Source organism: Bos indicus, chromosome 21 (assembly GCF_029378745.1).
Source record: "Bos indicus isolate NIAB-ARS_2022 breed Sahiwal x Tharparkar chromosome 21, NIAB-ARS_B.indTharparkar_mat_pri_1.0, whole genome shotgun sequence".
NCBI lineage: Eukaryota > Metazoa > Chordata > Mammalia > Artiodactyla > Bovidae > Bos > Bos indicus.
In genome coordinates, this window is record NC_091780.1 from 3163751 (window position 1) to 3189986 (window position 26236).

A 26236-nucleotide genomic window follows, 5' to 3' on the forward strand; every position below is an offset into this window, starting at 1 on the left:
GGATAAAAGTACTGCGTTTTCTGAGTTTCTATTTATCTACAAGCTCCGAGCCATATGACATGCCAGGCACGGTGCCAGGCGTGGGGAGCCAAGAACTGTGAGGCAGACTCTCCCTGCACTGACAGAGGCGCCTATAGGCACCGCCTAACGGCCTGCTCAGGTTAAGACCCAGAACATAAGCACTGGCAGGGATCTCCAAAGAGCCACACCACACTCAGCTCTTCACAACTCATTATTCACCACCCAAGGGCTTCCCTGGTGGCTCAGAAGGTAAAGAATCCACCTGCAATGCAGGAGACCCAGGTTTGATCCCTGGGTTGGGAAGATCCCCTGGAGAAGGGAATGGCTCCCCACTCCAGTATCCTTGCCTGGAGAATCCCATGGACAGAGGGGCCTGGCAGGCTACAGTCCATAGGGTTGCCAAGAGTTGAATATGACTGAGTGACAAAGCACTCACACATTCATCACTCAGATGGAATCCTTTGCAAACAAAAACCAACAAACCGTGCCAACAGAGACTTACAAGTGTCAGTGAGTGACTATGGCAATTATGCTGCAATAAACAGTGTTCTCAAAGCCACGTCCACTCAGAACCTCAGAGCCTGATGTTATTTGAAATAGGGTCTTTGTAAGTTAACATGAGGCCACACTGGAATAGGGTGGGCACTGATCCACTGACTGCTGTCCTTTGTAAAGGAAACAAAGACACAGAGACTCACCCGGGGAGAAGACAGCCCTGGTAAGATGAAGACAAAAGCTGCAGCTGTGCAGCTACAAAAAAGGCAAACCACGGATGGCCGGCAGCCACTAGGAGCTGCAGAGGCAAGGCCTTCCCTGGAGGCTTCAGTGGGAGCCCGTCACGACGGCAACTCTATTTCATGCCTCTGGCCCCTGGAGTGTGAGGGGGTGCATTTCCATCGTTTTAAGCCACCAGGTTTGTGTCCGGACTCCGCAGCCACAGTACGGAGCCGCGCACACTTCCCAGGCAGACAGAGCCCGTTTCCACAGGCACAGATGTCATGGAGAGGGGACACTGGGTCCCTCAGGGGGATCCCACACCAGCATCTCTATAGCCCAGGTTGCAGACGGGCAGATTCCATTTCTTGTTTCACGATCATGGGAATGACTTCGTATGGGTTCCAGGGTTCTCCCAAGCACATTTCCTTTGCATCAGAGTCACTCTTTCATACAGTACATGTAAAGCAGGAAGTAAAACAAAAACGGGCACCCACTAGTGTGCCTAGAGAGAGGAAATTAGAGCACAAAGCACCCGGGCATGACACCTGTGCTCCTCTAAGACCTCACTGATGGGACAGCCATGTCTCTAGAGAACAGAATTCTAGTCTCACATCTGCCAAGGGGGACAGCTAAAGGCCAGTTCAGGCTGACTTTCCTGGGGGATCCCCAATTCTCTGGAGTCGGTTGCCAGTGGAATATTGCCACATTTCTTTTCACTTCAGAGTCAAAATTTTAAAAATAAATAAATAAAAAGAGGCCCCCCTCTTCCATGGCCTCCTCGATCCCCACAGGGGCAGCAAGCCCCAAAAGTGGCCCCCTACGCATCAGGACAGGCACACAGTTCTCAGTCACCAGCACAGGCAGCTGCTCCCTGGGCTGCGGGAGTCAGTGCAGCCTCTAAGGCATGAGCACAATCCAGAATCCTGGGTTCAAGTCCACCCCGCCCTCCCGCCCTCCCAGTCTCTTCTCACCTTCTTCCCCAAAACCCCTTGTTGCTCTGGCCCCACCTTTCCCACTGCATTACTTCACTTCTGCCTCTCTTTTTGCACCCTCTGCTAATTCTATTCCCTTTCTAACCTCCCTCCAGAGGGTTGTCTGAAGCAGCAACCCCGTAAGCGTGGTGGCAAAAGAAACACGCCCTGACCACAGAGGTGGCAGTGCCAACATTAAAAAAGCAGCGTTTAACATTTGTGGTGTGGGCTGAACCACTGTAGACATCAGTAACGCAAGACAACCAAGTTCAGACACATTTTATTAAGTTCAAACCTATCTATTCAAAAACTGAGACAACCTCAAGGCCCCATGCAAACCCCACTTCCTCCCAGAAGTCTTCTCAGGCAGTGCCACCAGGGCTGATCATCCTTCCCGTCCTCTCAGACAACCACATAATAAATCAGTGCCGACGTGTGCCAAGAACTGTCTCACCTACACTGGAGGTATTGGCTCACAGGAGCTGGTCTCCATAGCAACCCTAGGAAACAGGTACGATCATAATCCCTGACACTCAGAGGAGGAGAGTGAGGGCAGAGTCACCTGCAAAGGACCACACGTGTAACAAAGCCATCTCTGTGAGCACCTGTTCCTCTGGCTTGGCTGTAAGCCCCTTAAAGACAGAGGGCAATGTCTCACCTTCATGTTCACAGAGCGCCTGGAATGGAGCTTTGTACGTGCAGATAATGATGCTGACTTGAGGGACAAAAAGGAAAGGCATAAACTGCATTGATCTTTAAGCTCTAAGACCTAGGAACTACGCACCTTCACAGGGAGTTGGGTGGAAATCACCTGTCGGCTCCCAGTCAGTAGTGGGGACAGGGGCGGACTTCTGGGAAACAGCTGAGGATGGGGGGCAGGTTTCAGGAAAACTGAAGGGGGAGTCACAGAGCAGGCCTGGTTAAAAGGGCAGCGGGCAGGAGGGAAGCTGGGCAGGGAGGGCTGAGCTAGGTGACACCGCTCTTGGAGGAAGAGCCTGGCGGGGGCACTGTCCCTGGGCCGTGGGGAGGTCAAAAGGAAGGAGGCAGCTGAGGGCACCAGTGACCGGTGCCCATGCGCCAACCCAGTGGCGGCAGCACCAAGCACACAGATGGCGAGCCTGGTGCAGCTGCTGGAGGACAGAGCATTAGGATGTGAACCTCTAACAAGTTACAAGGTAATGTCGAAGATGCTGGCCCAGGGACCACACTCTGAAACCACTGCTCTGGGGGTTCTAGTCATAGCTGCAGCAGAAGCTCTCCCAGTGTTTCTGTGACACACCATACCACTTTGTCATTATGCCCCAAATTCAGCCAAGCTAAAACTGCGTCTGCTTATGTCTCTGAATGCAAACACTACAGATCCAGCTGCCTTCCAGAGAAAGTACCTTTCAGTTGCTACTGCCTTCCTTGATAGACCTCATTCTAGTCTGTCATCAGAAAAATAAACCAGCGGGAAGCAAGCTTGTTTTCCACTGATAATCCTTACAGGAGACCCAACGCTTGCGATGGTTGCAAACCAGGGCACTAAAGGGGGAGTGGAGAAGAGGAAAAATTCACCTAGGGAAGCAAATACACTCAAAAAAAGCATCTCTCCAGTGATTGAACAGTCTCCCCAGGAGGGCTCACCACCCCCCAGAGATTTGAGAGAGGTAATTTGAATAAATTAATGCACTTCACTCACTTAATGTATATAGAAGACTCATCATATTAAAAACTCAAACATACTGAGTTTTTTAACTTCAATAAATTTCCTTAGATATGAAATAGCCTTCAACTTTCAGAGAAATGGTGGTTATAGAGAAGAATTATTTTGTCATTCAGTTACTCTTAAGTAAAATTTACTGAGTGTAAGAAAATATGTAAAAGTACTAAGATGCAATAAAGAACAGAAATGGTATAGACCTAACAGAAGCAGAAGATATTAAGAAGTAGCATGAATAGACAGAAGAACTATACAAAAAAGGTACTGATGACTCGGACAACCACGATGGTGTGATCACTCATCTAGAGCCAGACATCCTGGAGTGTGAAATCAAGTGGGCCTTAGGAAGCATTATTATGAACAAAGCTACTGGAGGTGATGGAATTCCAGCTGAGCTATTTCAAATCCTAAAAGATGACGCTGTTTAAGTTCTGCACTCAATAGATCAACAAATTTCGAAAACCCAGCAGTGGCCACAGGACTGGAAAAGGTTAGTTTTCATTCCAGTCCCAAAGAAGGGCAATGCCAAAGAATGTTCAAACTACTGCACAATTGCACTCATTTCACAAGCCAGCAATGTCATGTTCAAATCCCTCAAGCTAGGCTTCAACAGTTCATGAACTGAGAACTTCCAGATGTACAAGCTGGATTTAGAAAAGGCAGAAGAACCAGAGATCAAATTGCTAACATCTGTTGGATCATAGAAAATGCAAGGGAATTCCAGGAAAAAGTCTATTTCTGCTTCATTGACTATGTTAAAGCCTTTGACTGTGTGGATCACAACAAACTGTGAAAAATTCCTAAAGAGATTGGAAAACCAGACCACCTTACTTACCTCCTGAGAAACCTGTATGCAGGTCAAGAAGCAATAGTTAGAACCAGACATGGAACAGCGGACTGGTTCAGAGTTGGGAAAGAAGTATGTTAAGGCTGTACATTGTCACCCTCCTTATTTAACTTATATGCAGAGTACATCATGCAGAATGTTGGGCTTGATGAAGCACAAGCTGGAATCAAGATTGACAGGAAAAATATCAATAACCTCAGATGACACCACCCTTATGGCAGAAAGCAAAGAGGAACTAAAAAAGCCTCTTGGTGAAAGTGAGAGGAGAGTGAAAAAGCTGGCTAAAAACTCAACATTCAAAAAATGAAGATCATGGCATCTGGTCCCATCACTTCATGGCAAATAGATGGGGGGAAAAATGGAAACAGTGACAGACTTTATTTTCTTGGGCTCCAAAATCACTGTGGATGGTGACTGCAGCCATGAAATTAAAAGATGCTTGCTACTTGGAAGAAAAGCTATGACAAGCCTAGACAGCATATTAAAAAGCAGAGACATCACTTTGCCAACGAAAGTCTGTATAGTCAAAGCTATGATTTTTTCAGTAGTCATGTATGGATGTGAGAGTTGGACTATAAAGAAAGCTGAGCACCGAAGAATTGATGCTTTTGAACTGTGGTGTTGGAGAAGACTCTTGAGAGTCCCCTGGACTGCAAGGAGATCCAACCAGTCAATCCTAAAGGAAATCAGTCCTGAATATTCATTGGAAGGAATGATACTGAAGTTAAAACTCCAATACTTTGCCCACCTGATGTGAAGAACTGACTCATTGGAAAAGACCCTGATGCTGGGCAAGATTGAAGGCGAGAGGAGAAGGGGATGGCAGAGGATGAGATGGTTGGATGGCATCACCGATACAATGGACATGACTTTAAGAAACCCTGAGAGATAGTGAAGGACAGAGAAGCCTGGTGTGCTACAGTCCATGGAGTCGCAAAGAGTCAGACACGACTGAGCGACTAAACAACAATTAAAATGTTACTTGGGGAAGAGTGAATGGATATAGCCAATATAAAAGAAGAAACCTGATGATGTCAAAGGCCAGATGGCGAACATGTTTAACTTTCCTGGGTAGGCATCAGAGAAGCAGACAGGTCATCTTCACTCTACATCCAAGGTCCATGTAACTGGTCCCATGGAAGGTCCTTTCACTTAGTTCCAGTTTTCCTGAGGTTTGGTAGGTTCTCAATTGGCCTGATTCAGACATAACAGAAACCGGGAGACTCATTTCTCAGCCAACACACTCAAAGTGCTTACGACTCAGCAATAAGACTCTCAGAGGCCTACCAGACAACTTGGAATGCACTCTTCTTCTCATGTCAAGTCAGCAGCCTGCAGCAGGCATGCACGGAATACATGCCCAGGACCCCAAACAAGTTCGGCTCCCACACAAGCCTGTTTCCTTCTGGAGCCAGAGCCTGGAACTGCCAGTTCCAAACAGGCCTGTGACAGAGTCACTGCCCAGCAGAGCCAGGCCTGGGTTGGGTGACATGTTCCCAAGTCACAGTGTGAAAGCTCAAGGCAGCTCTGGCTTGAACCAAATGATACAGCGTTCCAAAGAGCCTCAGGGCTCAGCTCTGTGCTCAAGGCTGCCCTTCAATCTCCATTCTAGCACAAATAATATTTTTAAAAATTATTTTATTGAAGTATAGTTGATTGTGTTAATTTCTGCTCTACAGAAGGTGATTGAGTTATACATATATATATAAATATTTTTCCCTATTTTTTCCATTATGATTTATCACATGATGCTGAATATAGTTCCCTTTGTTATATAGTCCTTTTATACAGTTCACGAGGTTCTTATGGCAAGTACACTGGGGAGGTTTGCCATTCCCTCCTCCAGTCAATCTTAAGGGAAATAAACCCTGAATACTCATTGGAAGGGCTGATGCTGAAGTCGAAACTCCAGTATTTTGGTCATCTGATGCGAACAGCTGACTCATTGACAAAGTCCCTGATGCCGGGAAAGATTGAGGGCAGAAGGAGAAGAGGGCATCAGAGGATGAGATGGCTGGATGGCATCACTGATGCAATGAACATGAACTTGGGCAAACATCAGGAGATGGTGAGGGAGAGAGAGGCCTGGCATGCTGCAGTCCATAGGACCACAAAGAGTCGGATATGACTGGGCGACTGAACAACAACAACATCTGCTATACAGTGGGATCTTGCTATTTACCCATTTAATATATAATGGTTATTTATCTACTTAATATATAATGGTTTGCATCTGCTAATCCCAAATTCCCAATCCCTCCCTCCCCCTCCAGATAATATTATTAATCCAACAACAGGGGTTGTTACTAAAACACAGATCAAGTTTCAATTTTCTGCAGCTTTAAATGCCTCTGCAATGGTGTCCCTTGTGGCCTCTTCAGAGAAGCGTCCCTTTGAGAGTTAATATTCTTAATTAATGATATTGCGTGCAGCACATCCTTAAAACCTATTTCCCCTGAGCAAACAGGGATATGGTGGGCAGGCCTCCAAGATGTTCTAGAAGTAGCCTTTTTTTACAGTTAGCAATCAAGGTAATTTGGGAGGCATTTCCTATTGAGAACTTTCTCCCCTTTCCACAGGACTGCAAAATACCAGCCCATGTTCAGGATGTCTTGTCTCCTGGGAGTGAATGTCTCTGGCTGAAAGCTTGTTAATTTTAGGAACATCCCAAGCAGTGTAGTATTCCTCTGCAGTATATATGTTAAAAATGCATATTTACTTAGGTGTCAACTGTGACAAACGATATGTTTTTATCCAAGACCCATTCTTTCTAGAAGACACTGGCTGTCCCTTAACATCCCGTCACAATTGTGATCTCAAAGGCAAATGTCAGGGACACCCCCAGGACTGAGACAGGGTTAATAAGCAACTCCAGGGTGTGTGCATTAATGCATCCCTTCCAACGGCATTATCTGAATTACTCATAACAGTAAGATAAGAGGGCACTGAGATAAAATCCTAGGAGCTATTTCCAGGTATTAATTGAAGCTAACAGCCCTGAGTGTTTTATATTTTTCTTCTAACCAGAGAACTAAGTCACCTCAAAGTCAGGTCTGGAACAAGAGCAAGATTCTTTGTCCTTGAAAAGTGAAAGTGCAAGTCACTCAGTCCTGTCCGACTCTTTGCGACCCCATGGACTATACAGTCTAAGGAATTCTCCAGGCCAGAATACTCTAGTGGGCAGCCTTTCCCTTCTCAAGGGGATCTTCCCAGCCCAGGGATCGAACCCAGGCCTCCCGCATTGCAGGTGGATTCTTTACAAGCTGAACCCCAAGGGAAACCCAAGAATCCTGGAGTGGGTAGCCTATTGCTTCCCCATGGGATCTTCCCAACCCAGGAATCGAACAGGGGTCTCCTGCATTGAGGGAGGACTCTTTACCAACTGAACTATCAGGGAAGCCCAAATTTATTAGTTATTCACAAGTGGTATACAGTTGTACGCACACCTGTCAGAGAAGCTCTATCTCCGCTGGGACGCACACTGCCGGACACCGCCAGGAGAAGGCAGCACATCCCCCACTCCCCTGCCGAGGGAAGGGGCCTCCCGCCGCAGAGGTCCGGCAGCCTCTCGGCCCACAGCCCGTGCCTAGGAATACTGAATTTCTGTGTTTCCTTTCCATATTCAATAATCATAGTACTTAATAACAAAATAATCATTTTCAAACTTTTTATCTTAATATTAATATTAGAGTCACAAGAAGTTGCAAAGTAATGTAGACGGAGGGCCCATGCCCAGTTCAGCCAGCCTCCCCATGTTAAGAGCCTGCATTCCTGCGTAACCAGAATACAACACCGGAGCGAGGAAACTGACAAGGGTATAACCTGCAGAGCTTATGCAGGTTTCACCAGTTTTAAGTGCTCTGGTGGGTGTATGAGTACTTCTGTGTGATTTTCCAATGTAACCTCTTACAAACACATCAAGACACCAGACCCCCTCAAGCTACCTCTTTGTAGTCACATACACCCTTCCCCATTCCTAATCCTGACAACCTCTAATCTGTTTCATAATTATGTTATTTCACAAATGGTGCATAAATGGGATCGTGCAGCATGTTTCCTTCTGAAATCAGCTTTCTGCACTCCATAAAATGTTCTTGAGGCACTTTCAAGTAGTTATGTGTGAATAGTTCATTCCATTTTACTGCTGAGTAGCATTCCAAGGTGTGGATGGACCACAGTTTAAATATTCACCCACTAAACATCTGGGTTATTTCCAGTTTGGACTATTATGAATAAGGCTGTTAGGTACACTTGTGTTCAGGCTTCTGTGTGAAAATAAGCTCTCATTTCTCTGGGGGTAAGTGCCCAAGAGAAATGGGATCATAAAGAAATTCTATTTATGGTTTTAAGGGCTATTTCCCAAAGTGGGTGTATTTTACAATCCCACCAGCAATACTTGAGAGATCCAGTTTCTCTACGTCCGTGGCAACATTTGGTGTTATCACCATTCTTGTTTTTGCCATTCTGGCAGATGTGCAGTAATATCTCCTGGTGGTCTGAATGTGCATTCCTCTATTATCTAAGAATCTGAACATTTTCCCTGTGGGTATCTGCTCCATGTGCATTACTGTCGTCTGCATATCTCCTCCAGCAAAATATCTCCTCAAGTTCTGCCCACTTCCAGATCAGATTTTTTAACGTTCAATTTTTGGAGTTCTTCGTGTATTCTGAACGCAAGTGCTTTGTTGAGTACGTGATTTGCAAACATTCTCTCCCAGTCTGTAATCTGGCGTCTCTTTTTCTTAACAGGGTCCTTCTCACAGCAAATGTTTTTAATTTTGATGAGGTCCAATGTATCAACTTCTCCTTTTATGGATGATGCTCCTGGTATCAAGTCCAAGAATTTTGTGCCTAGTCCTAGGTACTGAAAAAAAAATTTTTTTAATATTTTCTTCTAGAAGTTTTACAGTTTCACATTTAAATCTATGACTGTTTTGGAGTACATTTTTGCCTGAGGTGTAAGGTTTAGAGTTTTTTCCTTTCTGTTTCTTTTTTTTTTTTTTTTTTTCCACCTATGGCTATTGAATTGTTCCTGCATAATTTCTTAAAAGGCTGTACTTCCTCCATTAAATTGCTTTTGGTTCTTTGTCAAAAATTAATTGGACATATTTGTGTGAGTTTATTTCTGAGATCTCTACTCTGTTCCTTTGGTGACTATAGCTTTGCTGATACCAAACTATCTTGAATTCTGTAGCTCTACAGCAAACAGTGATATTGGGAAGCGTGGATTCTTCCCATTTTATTCTTTTGCAAAACTGTCTTGGCTATTCTACAACCTGGTTTTTCTATGTAAATATCAGAATAAGCTTGCTCGTGTCTACAAAAACTTCACTGAGATTTTGATAGGAATTGTGTTAAATCTAAAGATAAATGTAGGTATAACTGATCTCTCTCTCATGATGCTTTCTCCAATCCATGAGCATGGTATATCTCCACATTTACGCAGATCTCTTTTCTTTCATTAGCACTCTGCAATTTTAGCATACAGATCTTGTATGAGCTTTGTTAAATTTATATCAAAGCATTTCCTTTTCTTTGAAGAAATTATAAATGGTATTGTGCTTATGATTTGTTCATGGTCAGTATGTAGAAATATAATTGATTCGTGTATGTTTATCTTATATGCTGCAATCTTAATGAGCTCATTTATTAGTTCTAAGACACCATTTTGTTGTTTGTTGGGTTTGGTTTGATTTGGTTTTGGTAGTACTGTTGTTGTTCAGTCGCTCAGTCATGTCTGACTCTTTGTGACCCCATGGACTGCAGCACAGGAGGCCTCTCTGTCCCTCATCATCTCCCAAAGTTTGCTTAAGTTCATGTCCATTGCATCGGTGATGCCATCCAACCATCTCATCCTCTGATGCCCTCTTGCTCTGCCCTCAATCTTTCCCAGCATGAGAGACTTTTCCAATGAGTCAGCTGTTCTCATCAGATGACCAAAATACTGGAGTTTCACCTTCAGCATCAGCCCTTCCAATGAGTATTCAAGGTGGATTTCCCTTAAGATTGACTGGTTTCATCTCTTTGCTGTCCAAGAAACTCTCAGGAGTCTTTTCCATCACCATAGTTCAAAGGCATCAATTCCTCAGTGCTCCACTTGCTTTATGATCCAGCTCTCACAGCTGTTTGTGACACTGGGAAGACTATAGTCTTGACTATACAGACCTTTGTCAACAGAGCAATGTCTCTGCTTTTCAGCACACTGTCTAGGTTTGTCATAGCTTTCCTGTCAAGAAGCAAACGTCTTCTAATTTCATGGCTGCAGTCACCATCCATGGTGATTTTAGAGTCCAAGAAGAGGAAATCTGTCACTACTTCCACCTTCTCCCCCTCTATCTGCCATGAAGTAATGGGACCAGATGCAATGATCTTAGTTTCTTTTTTTAACATTTAGTTTTAAGCTGGCTCTTTCACTCTCCTCCTTCACCCTCATCAAGAGGCTCTTTAGTTATTCTTCTCTTTCTGCCATTATAGTGGTATCAGCCACATATCTGAGGTTGTTGATGGTTTTCCTGCCTATACTGATTCCAGCCTATAAGTTATTCAGCCTGGCACTTCTCATGATGTGCTCAGCATGTAGATTAAACAAACAGGTGATGGCAGTCAGCCCTGTGGTACTCCTTTCTCAATCTTGAACCAATCAGTTGTTCTGTGTTCCATCAGGGTTCTAACTGTTGCTTCTTGACCCACATACATGTTTCTCAGGAGACAGTTAAGGCAGTCTGTTATTCCTCTCTCTTTAAGAGCTTTCCACAGTTTATTATTACACAGTCAAAAGCTTTGGCATAGTCAGTGAAACAGAGGTAGATGTTTTTCTGGAATTCCCTAGCTTTCTCTATGATCCAGCAAATATTGAATTCGATCTCTAGTTCCTCTTCCTTTTCTAAATCCAGCTTGGACATCTGGAATTTCTTGGTTTGCATAATGCTGAACCCTAGCATGCAACATTTTAAGCATAACCTTACTAGCACGGTAGATGAGTACAACTGTCTGATGGTTAGCACATTCTTTAGTACTACCCTTCTTAGGAACTGGGATGAGGATTGACTTCATCCCATTTAGTAGTATATTCCTTAGTATTTTCTACATAGGTAATTACATTTTCTGCAAATTAAGTTTTCTTATTTCTTTCCAACCTGTATGCATTTTGCTTCTTGAATCTTATTGCAGCGTCAGGAACTTCTAGTACTGTATCAAGTAAGAGTGTTGAAGCAGACATTCTTGTCCTCATTCTTTGGAGGGGAGGCATCAGTATTTCACTGTGGGTATGATGCTAACTCTGGGATTTTTGATGTGGGATAAGGGAGTGGAAGGCACATATGTGGGATAAGGGAGTGGAAGGACCTTGCTGAGTTGATTCCCACTGGTGCAGGTGAGTAGCCTGGCTCTCCTTATACGACTAGGTAAAGAACAGGGCATCCCAAGCTATGCCAACGCTGCTCCTGTAGGCACCTTGAGTGCCTTTGCGTGCCTTGTATGGGATGGGGCTCACCTAGGTGTCCACTGGGCTTACCTTTGGGCAAACAGAGACTTTTTCACTTTGTCTATACTTGTTGGCAGTTCTGGTTACAGGAATCTCCATGCCCAGGCTGAAGTACATGGCCAATAAACGGGAGACCTGGAGAATTCACTGAGAATTCACATTCTTCAAGCTCTTAGGTCCCCAGCCAGTCTGCCTTCTTTCAGCTTCTAGTGTTCTTTGACTGTTGTCTGTTGAATTATCTCCAGGATTTGGTTGCAGGAGATGAGTTAGGAAAAGTGAATCCACACCATCTTGTTCTGGAACCAGAAGTCTCTGTTTTTCAATTTTTTTTTCATAATTAATGAACAGTGAGAAACTAAAACATCAATTTAGTTGTGTTTTTGGGATATTTCTATAAGAAATACATCATTTTCATATTGTAATGAACAGAATTTACATATCTATATATATAATTGTCAATAGTCTTTAAGGCCTCAGACACAAACGTCATCTCTGATTTTATAAGGTCTCTTTTACAGCTAAAGTCTAACTCTATTATCAAGTAGTTTTATTTAACTCTTAAAATTGCCTTTCTCTACCATCCAGAATTTCAAAATCTAGTGCTCTCAATAGCTGCAGGAGGTGCCAGTTTAAAGTTGGAGTGGAGGTACAAAGTAAAACTGTGCAAACTCTTGTTCACACACCCCGCTCCACACTCACGCCAGAGAGCAGGTGTGAACCCGAGGGGCAGAAGGCCCGTCCCCACCCACATCAGCCCTCAGTGTGGCCCAGGCGTCCGAGTCATTCCTCACCACCCACACCCACATCAGCACATGCAGAGGAGTCCAGTGGGCCACGCCTTTGCAGACGTCTATTTCAACAGAAAACTGGCAACAGAAGGAAACTCTCTTCTAAGTGAGCAGACAGAAATGCAATTAAATGGCAGGGAAGGGAATACCTTCTCTAAGAAGCTGATGAACTATGCCGCTACATAGACTGATGTTCCCAACTCAGTGCCCAGATGTGGTGCAGAAAAGAGATGCTCCTTTCTATCCCAAGGGGTCAGGGGGGATATGTGTAACATTTGCATCCCCTATGACAAAAATACACGCAAGCGTGCACCTGTGCACACACACATGTGCATGCACATCAGCTCTTTTAGGCAGCTGTGAATGAAGACAGCTTCCTAAAGCCCTGACCCCACAGGTCCCCATCTACTCAGATTTCATGCTGGCATCCAGAGTAGAAAAGGCCCTTCGAGGATGTTCAAGAAGAACCCATCCCCTAAACAAAGATAGGTGCTGGGCCCCCCACATGACACTCCCAGGTCTGAGCTCTCAGAGTCAGCCACGTCAAGGCCACAGCTCCTACCATAGACTCACGAATTCCAGAAGCGATTTCTGGATGCCTTTTCCAGTTGATACCAGAAACTCTAAACTCACAAGCACTCAAGGGACACTATCAGAAATGGCTGGAGTCTCCTTTTCATTTATCTCCTCCCTCCTTGGGCCTTAAAGCACGGTTTTGAAGTATTTGTCTAAAATAACAATATAACTCCCTCTGCCAAACTATGATATAGCCTACCACATTAGAAACGTGTTCAAGACAAATCAAGTGAGGGTGACACCTGACTTTACTACCACTCAAATAAAATGAAGGCACTAAGATGTGAGAGACAAATGACACAGAGCACACAGGGGTCAAAAACACCTTTGTCGTACACACTGACAGCATGTTTACTATTTCCCATCGGTCGCATGTCATAACATTACAATTTGAATGCTTTCAAATATGGAGAGAATTTTCCGTTCTGTGAAAATGACCTTGAGATAAAAAAAAAAACCTCAGTTTCTCTGTACATCCCACCTCTAGCCAGCTGGACCCTCTACAAAAAGGAGGATTAATAAACTCCAACTTCAAGTTAAATTATGATAGAACTTTTAGGGTCTAAACTGGGGGTCCTGATAAGGGTAATGAAGCTTAAGATATATTTTTCTACCCATCCACATCCCTAATATGTTTGTTTTTATGACGTCCTATTTTCAAAGGTATATATTAATTTCTTAGGTAATCAAAAAGGAAAATAAGCTGTTCACTTTTTAAAAAACACTTATGTTTCTAAAAACTTTCGAGAGGTAGGTAAAGTGAGAAGTTACTTATTAGTAAAAGAAGGTTAAAAGCAGCCTCTTTCAGGGGGGCTTCACAATCACGCAGTGAGTTTGCCCGCACAGCCCACCCGTCCGCTCACCACGCCCTCTACGCCCTGGACTCTTATTGAGGGCGGGGGTCCCTATCCAGGCCTGACAGCCCGCAGGGCGACACGTGAGGACAGGGCAGGCACGCAGGCCCCGCTCCTGCAGCGAAGCCACCAGCGCTGTGGACCTGCAGCCTCCTCCTCTGGGGATGGGCTCATCCCATCTGTAAAACGAGACACGGAACTGCGCAGGGATGGTGTGATGGCCTTGCGGACACAGGTCAATCTCAGCCCCTCCCTGTCTTCAGCGAGATTCCAGGTCCACTGGACTCTCCCCGCCTTCCTCCAGGCACCAGTCACCACAAGCCTCTGATCTGACCAAAAGGGACACAGTCCAGAACAAGGGCCCCTTCAAAGGGGCAAAAGTGACCCAAGAGAAAGCCCCAATGCAGGGAGATGGGGGACCTCCATGTGATGGAGTGGGACTCAGCGAGCAAGACCTTGGCCGGTGAGTCTCAGGAGCTGTAAGACACCCGGTTTCTGACCTCAGGGAATCATTGTGAACAGGTAGGGAGACTGAACACCAGCAGAGAGAAGCACAGTGAGACAGGTGACAAAGGTGGCTAGGCCCGCTCAAGACTGTGAAGTCAGCAGGCCCTTCTCGCGCTGACGGCAGACGGCACCCCACGGAGCGGCGACAGTGACCCACGCTGCGGCCAGCCCTCAGCTGTGCCGGGCAGCAGGCAGAGCCCTCTGCAGCAGAGAGGGGTCTCGAGCTCAAAGATAAAAGGCAGGCTCTCACCTCAGCACATATACTAAAACTGGGATGACCAGAGGAGATCAGCATGGCCCCTGCACAAGGATAACATGCAAATCTGTGAAGCATTCCATTTCTTTTTAATTAAAAAAAAAAAAAAAAAAAAAGATAAAGGGTATGATGATATCCGGGCGACAGAAGCAAGAGGAAACACTGGACCCAGGACAAGCTGACAGCAGCACCCCAAGCCTGCAGGTGCGCTGTGGGAAGACAAGTGTGCTGTGGACACGTGGGCCAGGCTCCTGGAGACCCGGCTGTTGGAGCACCACCTGAAGGTCAGGGGCTGAAGCGGTCTCCTTAGCTCACGGGAGCACACAAAAGCTAACGATGGGAAAAAGGCCTGCAGCTCATGCTACCCTGACTGCATCACCCTGGATACGTGAAAACAGCCGCGGGAAACTGGGGCATCCAAACGAAATCCATGCAAAATGCCCCCATGAAAGTCAAGCATGAGATGCTCAAGCACATCCTTATACAGCCATGTTTACAAGCAGCATTACTCACAAAAACCTAAAGGGAGAAACAACCCAACCAGCTGAATGAAAGAACACCGTGGGGTCTACACATAGCCTCTCAATATCACTCAGCCTCAGAAAGCAAGGGTGTTCTGATACGTGCTACAATAAGGATGAATCTTGAAGACATTACGCTAAAGTGAAATAAGCCAGACACAAAAGGACAAACACTGTATGATTTCAGTCATGAGAGGTCAAAGAGACCGAAAGTAGACTGGTGGCTTACCAGGGCTGCAGGAGGCAGGAATGAGTTATTGTTTAATGAGGAGAATTTCAGTTTGGGAAGACGAAAAAATTCTGCAGGTAGTAATGATGGTTGCACAACAATGTGAATGCGATCAATGCCACTGAACTGTACACTTAAAAATGGTTAAAACGATAAATGTATGTATTTCATCACAATAAAAGTGCTTTTTAAAGGTAAAGCACAGAAAAGAGAATACTGGAGGGCAGGTGGCTGGTGCCTGAGCAGCATGGCTCAGACGGCCCAGTGTCACCTGGCAAGCCGTCTGCGCCCCAGGAAGTGGACACGGCCAGACACCCAGCATCTCGTGGGCCACAACCACCACAGACTCCACAGCATTCGCGGGTGGACTGTCCTTCTGTGGGGCCTGAGGCTCTCTGAAGCTCCCTCAATGGCCCTCGATAAATGTGAGAAATCCCAAGAATGAACTGGACTGTGCATCTGAACGCATGTGATACGCTCAAGTGAACTAAGACAGACAGGAGGCCACGTGAGCAAGCTCCAGGCAGTGCTCATGCACAAAAGCACACCGTCACTGGGGGCAGAGAACACCTCAGTTTCTACTGTAACTGCTCTTTACCTCACTACTATATATCCATTCATTTATGTATCCATGCGTTGCATTGCCTGTCTGTGATTTATACATTAATAAGTCTACCTTCGGTACACACAGACAAATGTTTGCTACTTATAAGGGTGTGAGATCAAAAATGTTTGCAGATTACTGCTCAAATGAACCAGTTACACTAAAAAGAATGTCCATTACGACATTTAAACTTTTCTAAAAAAGCATACATGCTCTTGGTCATTAACCTTTGGCAAATTCTGGGTCCTGGCATGTGTCAGGATAACTTCCTGGTTTCCGACACTTTCTCAAAAACCTGAAATAACTAAACAGCTGAAGGCTGATCCATACCCTACACAAGATGAAAGCGGCCCTGGACACTCATATAGGGTAGCATGTTGCCAGCACACAGCTGGTGGCCCTTGGTAGCATCACCTGGAGTCCAGGCCATCTGTCCCACCCCCGAGTTGTACCCCCTTCGAGCCAAGACCTCCCCCTCTGGGCTACCATTTCCTCAGAGTGTCATTGAAGAATTTACCAGTACTGCACTGCCAGGGCTGGCTGGCAACTTCCCACACAAATTCATAAAAACCCTGAAAAGTATACAGTGCTAGAGACATGTATAATGTCTTATCACTAAATATCTCAACTGAAAAAATAAGTAAGTAAACACGTATTTTCCATTCTACCATGTCTTCATGCTGCACTCAGCAAATGTGGAATTCTCAGATATTCTCAGTGATTCATATGGCTACAGATGTTTTTACCTGAAACTAGATAAATCAACAGCAAGACACAAAAGGCTGTGGTTTAAGAATCTGGTATTTGCCAGATCCTCCGGTCCACAGGAATGCATTCATTTCCTGTGGCTCCTGTAACAAATCACCAGGACTCCGTGGCCTGAATCAACACCAAAGAGTTATCTTACAGTTCTAGAGGTCAGGAGTCTGACCTGGGTCTCACAGAGACAAAACCAAAGTCCTGGGAGGGCGGGGACAAAACCAAAGTCTTGGGAGGGCTGTGCTCCAGCGGGAGGGCGAGGCAGGCACAGTGCCTTTGCGTTTCCAGCCCCCAGAGGCTACCTACCTCAAGCCGCGGCTCCCCACTCCATCGTCAAAGCGAACAGCAGCAAGTCGGGTCCTTCAAACACTGCACCTCCCTGCCCTCTCCTTCTACAGTACCTTTAAGGACTGGTGATGAGACTAAGGGCTCACCCTAATAATCGGAAAGACTCTCCACATCCTAAGGTCAGCCAATTAGCAACCTTAATTACATCTGCAACCCACCTTCATTCTCTTGCACCATGTAGCCTAGATTCTGGGGATCAGGATGTATGCATCTCTAAGGGGCTGTTTTTCTACCCACAGGCGTTTATTGTGAAGATACTCGGGTATCCTGAGGAGTCGTCCACTCGTCAGATCAGAGATGCTGAGGCCCTGTCACCGCGGCACTGCACGGACAGTGAGACCTGGCTGCTGCCCAACCTGCCCCAAGAGCAGGGCAGAGCACGTGCAGGGAGGCAGGGCACAGAGCAGGGGCCCCTGCTGCACGGGCGAAGAGCAGCAGGGGGGAGTGCTCCCCAGGCCCTGCAGAAAAGGGGTGGGGTGGGGAGAGGGCTGGGGTGGGGGCTACAAGTGTGGGCCAGTGGCCTCCGCACAGGGGCCAGCGCTGCAGCTCAGCACACTGCTGCACAGAATGCTGGGATTCACCAGGAGGTTCCAAGAGGCGAGACCACGAGAGAGGCGGGGACCGAGCAGGAGTAAGTATTTCAGGAGGAGAAGTCAAGCGCACATGACAAGGAAGTTAAAGGGGGCCAGAGACAGTGGCTGCAGGGAGACAGGCTTTAAGGCAGGGTCACTGTTATTCAGGTGTGGAGGCCAGTGGACCGGGAGACACTGCCAGTGAAAAAGGACTTTATCTCTCACAGTTCCCAAGAGTAGGAGCCGTGGGGAAAGCACCGGGGAAGTCAAGAGGCAGAGGAGCGAGAGGGAAACACGGGCAAGAGCCTTCACTGTGGTTTCCGTGGGAAGGGCAGAGCCAGGCAGGGTAACCAGGCTCGGGAACAACATCACTGGCTCTGGGACGTAGGTCCCCAGCCGTCTGCTACCAGGCTGGTGGCCCTGAGCATGGCAGCCTGATAACTCCTTTGGTGGTCCAGTGGCTAAGAATCCACCTTGCAATCCACCTTGCAAGGGATGAGGGTTTGATGCCTTGTCAGGAAACTAAAATTCCAAACGCCGTGGAGCAGCTAAAGCCACATGCCGTGATCAGAGCATCAGTGCACCGCCAGGAAAGGTCCCAGAAGAGGCAACAGAGACCCTGTGGGCCAGGGTCAAATAAATCAACAGTTTTTCTTAAAAAGGGCGTGTAGGGCGTGGGCTCTGGATTGTTACTTTGCATACGAAAGACACACTCACAGGCCAGTCTCTCGCTCTAGGAACTGGCTGGTCCAGAGGAGTCACCGCCCTTAGAGGATGCAAAGCCCCATGTCAAGGCTTCTGCATTTTGATATTTGGCAAAACTAATACAATTATGTAAAGTTTAAAAATAAAATAAAATTAGAAAAAAAAAAAAGAGAAAAAAATAAAAATAAAAACAAAAACAAAAAAAGCCTGAAAAAAAAAAAAGACAAGGATAGCATGGTCCCAAAGAAGGGATGTCACCGCCTGCAGTGACTGGGATCAGAGCCAAGAACAACAGACTCGGGGCGCCCCCCTGCCCACAGCACTGTGCAAGAGCTCCCGCAAAGGCACAGAGGAACCGATGAGACAGAGGGGACAGTCAGGCCAGAAGCAGGGCGCCCCGGGGAGTGCACACAGAAGCAGAGGACCATCCTGCGGCAGAGCCTGGGCTCAGCTGGGGTGAAGGGCCAGAGCACGGGCAAGGGGTGGCCTGCAGAGACGGCGACACAGCAGCCAGACCAACGGAGTGAGCCAGACTGCCCACCCCATTTACAGCAACAGTTTTTCTTTCTTAAAAAAAAAAAACACTGTAAGTGGAAAATGTTACTATGCCAGGGAATGGTCTCACATATCTGATCTGACTAAAATGTATCACAGCAAAATATAGACAGAAAATAAAAGAATGATAACTGCAGTACGAAAGGTGAAGGCCCAGGTAATCACCAATTAGTCGTGAGAAGCAAGACATATCTACTAAACTACCATGCCGTTTAATACAATACTCTTTCAGAAAGTAGACACATGCCATGGGCACCCTGAGGCTGTTAAATGAAGAGAGAACAAACCGCTTGGATGCGTTTACAGATGGCTTCTTTGCTCAGAAAGACAAAAGCTGAGAGCATCCCAAAAGGACACTGCCTCCTTCCAGGCTCACTCTCCGCCTGCTCTGTCTCTGTGCCTCAGATTTACTCCAAGCTTTCTGAGTAACAGGTTTCCTGAGTGACCGGGCCTGAAGACAACCAGGTCAGAGAGAGTGGATGGATTCTGTGACTGAAATGAAAATGACTTCCCACTTGGCTGAGGGCGAAGGGCGAGGCCTGTCTGCGTGTTTGCTCGAAGAACAGCGGGACTGGGAAGGGGCCACGCCCTCTGCACACCCGGGACACCCTGTTCTGGCCGCTCACTGTCTGGATGGGACCCTGCCTCTGGGCACCACCTGAAGGAGGCTGGCAGGACAGAAAGGCTGGGCAGCTCAGGACGGACCCATGGGCCCATGCCGTGCCCCATCTCCATCTGCAGCTGACCAACGCCACCAAGAGTCCCAAGGTCCCATCTGACAAAGGAGAGAACTTGGAACCCAAACTAAACTCTCCTGAACTTGCTTTTCTTTAGCTGTCAAAGAGGCACACAAAAACACAGGGTGGGACAGAAAAGGCCTGAAAAGTGCCTGCGGACAGCTGGAGCTTCCTCCCATTTCATTAAGCTCTCATGTACTGGAGTCCATTAGGGACAGAAGTTGCCATCAGAAAAGCACTGATAAGGCAAAGAAGAAACACAGGCAGGGAGGTGGGGCAGTAGTGTGCTCAGGGACCCAGTGGGCTTTGGAAGGGGCAGACTTTGAAGACTCAGCCCACCTTCCTGTCTTAGAACACCCTGGTGCCTTTCAAGGAAAGTCAGTTTCTGAAACAGGGAAACCTAATGCAGAAGAAAAATCAAGGCAGATCCTGAGCTAACTGGATGTTCCTATCCTTCTAAGCTCTGGGATGTCAGAAAGGGTCATAAAGTCTCTTCTTCCTGCAAGCATGTCACTGGAGAAAGCCACACTGGCCGCTCAAGACTTGTTTTCCTTTTGAAAACCAAGGACCTACTGTAATTGTTGCTGTTTTGCCTTTTATTTAAGGGTTGATAAGCAAAAATGAGAAATTCAAAGACATCACCAAATAGGTCAACAAATTTAATTCATTTGATGTCTTTTAAAAAAGGGTTTGTTACTACATCCAATGGACTTATACACTGCCTTTGAATTATTAATCTAAACAAATAATGCCTTAACATCACAGTGTCCCTATAGGGCTTCTTCAATGAACTGCATTTCTAAGAAGATATCTGAGCCACCAGGAGCATCCCAAAATTACCAGGAGTCCATGAAGTTAGCAATAGGAGTCCGCAAGCTACTTTCAGTATTTGAATATGCTTTCAAAAACCGGCCCATTTACTGAGGATAAAATGACACAGACTAAATGATGAAGGTGTTTGTTTTGACTAAAAGTATATCTACTTCAGTGTAAAATATCATTAAGGAAAAATTTTTAAAGAATGTATACATATACATGAAACTGAATACAACATGGTAAATCAACTATACTTCAATTAAAAACAAAAAAGAAAATTTTAACCAAAAGATCTTAGCGACAATGATCATCAGTAGCAGTTGTAACAACTGTAACACTGAAAGAGAAAGTCGCTCAGTCCTGTCTGACTCTTTGCGACCCCATGGACTATACAGTCCATGCAATTCTCCAGGCCAGAATACTGGAGTAGGCAGCCTTTCCCTTCTCCAGGGGATCTTCCCAACCCAGAGATCGAACCCAGGTCTCCCACGTTGCAGGCGGATTCTTCACCACTGACCTACCTGGGAAGCCCCAGCTGTAATGCTGCTGCTGCTGCTAAGGCGCTTCAGTCGTGTCCGACTCTGTGTGACCCCATAGACGGCAGCCCACCAGGCTCCGCCGTCCCTGGGATTCTCCAGGCAAGAATACTGGAGTGGGTTGCCATTTCCTTCTCCAATGCGTGAAAGTGAAAAGTGAAAATGAAGTCACTCAGTCGTGTCCGATTAGTCACGACCCCATGGACTGCAGCCTACCAGGCTCCTCCACAGCTAACCATGTCAAACCCTGGCCCGCCTGTCCGGCCTTGGCTCTGCCTTTTTGTGCAGTGTCTCACTTACTCCCCACCGCAGACCAGCAGCCACTGTCCACCCTCTTGTTTAAAGCAGGAGACTGGGCCAGAGAGAGATGCACCTGCCCAGCATTTTACTGCTAGCGAGGGAATCACCTCATTAAGGGTGCTTCAGTTGCCTCTGATTGAATTTAAATGGGCAAAGGAATTCATTACTACCTAATGAAAATAGTTTGCTGGGCAAAGTATTTCAACATACATTATCCCCAGTGGAAGAATAACCAGAGGGTATATTGGGGGGCAACGTGTACTAACTGTGCCCTGGGAAAATCCAAAATAAGTAAACATAGAAAGCCAAGCCAAGTGTATTCTAAAAAACCAAAGACCAAAATAGCTTCTCCATTTTCCTGTAAAGTCTCAGTGCACTATATATAGCAAGGTAAGTCTTGAGCAAATCAGGACTTTGGGCTCCCTCCTTATGGAAATTCAGCAAGAAGCTGGACCACCCCACTGTGAAGGGAGGGACTCTGGCAGACACACAGGTCCCCTGAATCTTCCCAAGTCAAGGAATCTGGAAATGTGAATAGGTTTTGTCTTTAAAATGTCCCCCAGGGCTTCCCTGGTAGTCAGTGGTTAAAGAATCCACCTGCCAATGCAGGAGACACAGGTTCGATCTCTGATTCAGGAAAATCGTACAATCACAGAGCAACTAAGCACCACAACTACCGAGCCTGTGCTCTAAAACCCAGGAGCCACAACTGCTGAAGCCCACATACCTTACAGCCTGCGCCCTGCACCAAAGAGAAGCCACTGCAGTAAGAAGCCCACACACTACAACTAACAAGTAGCCCTGGATCTCCACAACTGGAGAAAGGCCGTGAAAGCAATGAAGACCCAGAAGAGCCAAAAGTAAAATAAATAAAGAAAATTATTTTTAAAAATGTCTTCCAAAAGTGCTTTTCAATGAGGGCCTGACTGGTCTTGAGGACAGGGTGGTTCTTAACAGTGTTGACTATCCAGAGGCAAAGGCATCACATACCATATTCCACCCTGGCCCAGGAACACCAAGTCCTAGGAAGACTGGCAGTCAATGTGATAATGGAATATTTGCAAATACATCCCACAAATGAGACACCCAACTCCTTCCAGAAAGGATGAAAACTGCAGAATCAGATCAGATCAGTCGCTCAGTTGTGTCCAACTCTTTGCAACCCCATGAATCGCAGCACGCCAGGCCTCCCTGTCCATCACCAACCCTCGGAGTTCACCCAGACTCAACTCCATCGAGTCAGTGATGCCATCCAGCCATCTCATCCTCTGTCGTCCCCTTCTCCTCCTGCCCCCAATCCCTCCCAGCATCAGAGTCTTTTCCAATGAGTCAACTCTTCACATGAAGTGGCCAAAGTACTGGAGTTTCAGCTTTAGCATCATTCCTTCCAAAGAAATCCAAGGGCTGACCTCCTTCAGAATGGACTGGTTGGATCTCCTTGCAGTCCAAGGGACTCTCAAGAGTCTTCTCCAACACCACAGTTCAAAAGCATCAATTCTTCGGTGCTCAGCCTTCTTCACAGTCCAACTCTCACATCCATACATGACCACAGGAAAAACCATAGCCTTGACTAGACGAACCTTTGTTGGCAAAGTAATGTCTCTGCTTTTGAATATGCTATCTAGGTTAGTCATAACTTTCCTTCCAAGGAGTAAGCAGAATAGATAATCACAAAAATGAAAGACCATCAGATGAGGATCCAGCTAGGCCACAGCACAACAAAACAGAACAGACATATTGGGCATCTAAAGCCACTCAGTTCAGCTCAGTCGTTCAGTCATGTCTGACTCTTTGTGACCCCATGGACTACAGCACACCATGCCTCCCTGTCCATCACCAACTCCTGGAACTTACTCAAACTCATATCCACTAAGTGATGCCATCCAACCATCTCATCCTCTGTTGTCCCCTTCCCCTTCCACCCTCAATCATTCCCAGCATCAGGGTCTCTTCAAATGAGTCAGTTCTTCGCATCCGGTGGCCAAAGTATTGGAGTTTCAGCTTCAGCATCAGTCCTTCCAATGAATATTCAGGACTGATTTCCTTTAGGATGGACTGGTTGGATCACCTTGCTGTCCAGGGGACTCTCAAGAGTCTTCTCCAACACCACAGTTCAAAAGCATTAATCCTTCGGTGATCAGCTTTCTTTATAGTTCAGCTCTCACATCCATACTGAAAGCTATCAAAGAATTGTATTAAAAATAATAAGACCACTAATCAAATTTTAAAATGGAGAAAAAAATACATGAATAGACATTTTCTCAAAGATATACAAATAGCGATAGATTTATGAAAAGTTGCTTGACATCACTGATCATCAGGGAAATGCAAATCAAAACCACTATGAGATTATCACCTCACACCTGTTAGAATGGCTATTATCAAAAAAGACAAAGAGTGATAACAAATGGTGAGGATGAAGACAAAAAGGAAACTTTGCACAATGTGGTTAGAGTGTAAATTGGTGCAGCCACTGTGGAAAACAGTATGGAGGTTCTTCAAAATATTAAAGATAGAATTACCACATGAGCTAACAATTCCACTTCGGGTAATATTAACAAAGGAAATGAAAACACTATGTCAAAGAAACTTCTGCACCCTTATGCTCATACCCTTACCTTGATGCTTTTGAACTGTGGTGCTGTAGAAGACTCTTGTGAGTCCCTTGGACTGCAAGGAGACCAAACCTGTCAATCCTAAAAGAAATCAACCCTAAACATTCATTGGAAGGATTGATGCTTAAGGTGAAGCTGACTCATTGGAAAAGACCATGATGCTGAGAAAGACTGAAGGCAGGAGAAAAAGGGGATGACAGAGGAGGAGGGATAGTTGGATGGCATCACCAACTCAATGGATATGAGTTTGAGCAAACTCTGGGAGATGGTGAAGGACAGTGAAACCTGGGGTGCTGCAGGTCATGAAGTTGCAAAGAGTAGGACATGATTGAGCAACTGAACAACAACAACAACAACAAATGTTCACAGCAGCATTATTTACAGTTGCCAAAATATGAAAATAACCTAGGTCCACTGACCAATGAATGAACAAAGAAGAAGTGGTACATATACACAATGGAATACTACTCAGTCATAAAAATATGAAATCCTGCCATTTGCAATAACAAAAATGGACCATAAGGGTATTATGCTATATGAAATGTCAGACAAAGAAATACAAACACTATATGAACTCACATGTGGAATCTGAAAAAAAAAAAAAAAAATCTCATAGTAAGAGAAATCAGATTAGTGGTTACCAGAGGTGTGGGTCGGGGAAATGGATTAAGGTGATCAAAGTTTCCAGTTATGAGAAAAATAAGTACTGGGAATATAGTGCTAACATGATGACTACAGTTAGCACTGCTGTAAGGCATATTTGAAAGCTGCTCAGAGAGTAAATTCTAAGAGTTCTCAACACAGGAAAAAAAACCTCTTTTTTGCTTTTTTTTGTATCTATATGAGATGATGGATGCAGTCACAAAGAGTCAGACACAGCTGAGCGACTAAAATGAAGTGAACTAGGATGATGGATACTAACTAAACTTATTATGGTAATTATTTCACAATATATGTAAATCAAATTATGCTATACACCTTAAACTTACACAGTGCTGTATTTAAATTATATCTCAATTTATAACAAGTCCTCTTTGGATGGAGAAGTGTGGTTTAAGACTGAGCTTGTAGACAGAATAAGAAAGAACTACAATCCTGCAGACTCCAGAACAAAAACCACAATCAGAGATAGTTAAACAAAACAAAAAGGCGAATGATTATGTTCCAAATGAAGAAACCAGATAAAACTCCCCCCCAAAAAAACTAATAAAGTGGAGCCAGGAAATCTTCCAGAAAAAGAATTCAGAATAATGATAGTGAAAATGATCCAGGATCTCAGAAAAAGAATGGAGAAGATTTAAGAAATGTTTGCCAAAGACCTGGAAGAACTAAAGAACAGAGATGAGCAATACACTAAAGGAATCAATAACAGATTTACTGAGGCAGAAGAATGTATAAATGACCTGGAGGACAGAATGGTGGAAATCGCTGCCACAGAACAGAATATAGAAAAAAGAATGGAAAGAAATGAAAACAGCCTGAGAGACCTCTGGACAACATTAAAAGCACAACATTCGCATTATAGGGGTCCCAGAAGGAGGAGAGAGAGAGAAAGGACCTGAGAAAATATTTGAAGAGATAATAGCTGAAAACTTCCCAAACATGGGAAAAGAAATAGTCAACCAAGTCCAGGAAGCACAAAGAGTCCCAGGCAGGATAAACTCAAGGAGGAACACACCAAGACACATAATAATCAAACCGACAAAAATTAAAGACAAAGATAAAATATTAAAAGCAGCAAGGGAAAAAAGACAAATAACATACAAGGGAACTCCCATCAGGCTATCAGCTCATTTCTCAACAGAAAACCCTACAAGCCAGAGTTTCTCAACAGAAACTCTACAAGCCAGAAGGGAATATTTAAAGTGATGAAAGGGAAGAAACTACAACCAAGAATACTCTACCCAGCAAGACTCTCATTCAGATTTGATGGAGAAATCAAAGCTTTCCCGACTAGCAGAAGTTAAGAGAATTCAGTACCACCAAACCAGCTTTACAACAAATGCTAAAGGAACTTCGCTAGGCAGGAAGCACAAGGGAAGGAAAAGACCTGCAGAAAATAAACCCCAAACAACTAAGTAAATGGTAATAGGATCACATATATCAATAATTACTTTAAAATGGATTAAGTCCATCAACCAAAAAACACAGACTGGCTGGGTGGATGAAAACATGTGCGTGTGTGCACTTCCACTTACCACATCACTCTGCTTGACT

At 45.3% G+C, this 26236-nt stretch overlaps 1 protein-coding gene and 1 non-coding gene across 4 annotated transcripts in view; one reads left to right on the top strand and one right to left on the bottom strand.

Annotated features, from left to right (window-relative positions):
* ATP10A (ATPase phospholipid transporting 10A (putative)) overlaps positions 1 to 26236 on the bottom strand; it is a 189149-nt gene that overhangs the window by 152534 nt on the left and 10379 nt on the right. The window lies entirely within an intron of this gene.
* On the top strand, positions 14709 to 14811 carry LOC139178384 (U6 spliceosomal RNA). Its single transcript, XR_011562784.1, has one exon. It is a non-coding gene; the product is annotated as a U6 spliceosomal RNA (small nuclear RNA).